Source organism: Microtus ochrogaster, linkage group LG3 (assembly GCF_000317375.1).
Source record: "Microtus ochrogaster isolate Prairie Vole_2 linkage group LG3, MicOch1.0, whole genome shotgun sequence".
Taxonomy (NCBI): Eukaryota; Metazoa; Chordata; class Mammalia; order Rodentia; family Cricetidae; genus Microtus; species Microtus ochrogaster.
In genome coordinates this window covers 36041615-36043283 of record NC_022029.1, presented here as the reverse complement: position 1 = coordinate 36043283, position 1669 = coordinate 36041615, and positions in this window count along the sequence as shown.

Below are 1669 nucleotides of genomic sequence, written 5' to 3'. Positions count from 1 at the left end.
TTTAGAAGAGTAGACATGGACACCTTATTTATTTATTTATTTATTTATTTATTTATTTATTTATTATGTATACAATATTCTGGCTGTGTGTATGCCTGCAGGCCAGAAGAGGGCACCTGACCCTATTACAGATGGCTGTGAGCCACCATGTGGTTGCTGGGAATTGAACTCAGGACCTTTGGAAGAGCAGGCAATGCTCCTAACCTCTGAGCCCTCTCCAGCCCTCTCCATTGTTTCTTAAAGACAGTATGGCTAAAATAGATTTTTCCCAAAATTAAATTTTTTTAATTATTGGAGCTGGTCAGGTGACGTCCCACCAAGGCTGATGACCTTCGTTCCACAGGGTGGAAGCAGAGACTTGACTCCTGCAAGAACCTCACACCCAATAAATCTAAAAATAAAATTGTTGAAAAATTAGAAGCCTTTACAGCCAACTGTTAACTTCAAGGGTATTGATGGAGGTGTGTGGTACTTGGAAGCAGATTGTGGGATGCGAATTCATGCCTAGAACTTGGGAAAATCAGCATATTGAGGGTCAAGTTAAATATATTGTTTCTACTTCCAATTATAGTTGATTTTATAGAATATTATAAAATTAGAAGATTTTGTTTGCTTGTTTGATGAAAAACGTCCAGGCCTGGGCAGATGGCTAAGTTAGTAATGTGCCTGTCGCACAAGTGTCAGGACCCAATTTGGGGACTCTGGGATCCATGTGTGATGTGGAGACATGAACCTACAACCCCAGTCCTGGGTTGCTGCGTCAGGCAGAACCAAGACTCGCTGGCTAGGTGAAATGGCAAGTTCCAGGTTTAATGGTAGATCTTGTCTTGAAAATTAAGGTGGGGGCGGGAGAGACGGCTCAGCAGTTAAGAGCACTTGCTGCTTTTTCAGAGAACCCACATCACTGGCTTACAGCTGCCTGTAACTCTCAGAACAAGGGTTCTGATGCCCTTCTCTGGCCTCCTCGGCACCTGGGCAACGTGGTACACATTCAAATATTCAGGTACATACATAACAACATGGTACACATTCAAATATTCAGGTACATACATGGCAAATACATTTTTAAAATATGTAAGATGGAAAAGTGACATTCTGAGTCAACCTCTGACCTCAGAACATGCCTCTCTCATACGCATGTGCGTGTACCACATCCCACAAACATGTCACTGAGAAATGATTTCCATGGAGTTTCATCACCCTCATTATTTCTTTGTTTCTTTTTCTTTTCTCTCGTGTTTCTTTTTTTTTCCTTTTTTTTTTTCTTGAGATAAGTCTCCTGTGGCCTAGGCTAGTCTCAAACTGTAGCTGTGGATGGCCTTGAAGGCCTGATAACGATAACAGACTCTGCCTCCCAAGTGCCAGGATCACAGGAGTGTGTTAGGATGTGTACCCATAATGAGCATGGAAGCAGATTCCTCTGAATGAATAAATAAAGGGGAATCTGTAGTGTAGATAGAGCAGGAAATTTATAGAATAAGAATCAATGTAACTTGGTGTAATGTAAAAGCATTTCTTCTTGTGTGTGGTATGGAAAATTACTAAGGTGAAATATTAGAACATTTGCTCGCTTGAAGGCTGCCACACCCATCTGGCCCTGCCAGATGTGGGGGCTGCACCCAGAAACCGTGGTAACGAAATAATCTTGCCACACAAGAGGGACCCCCAC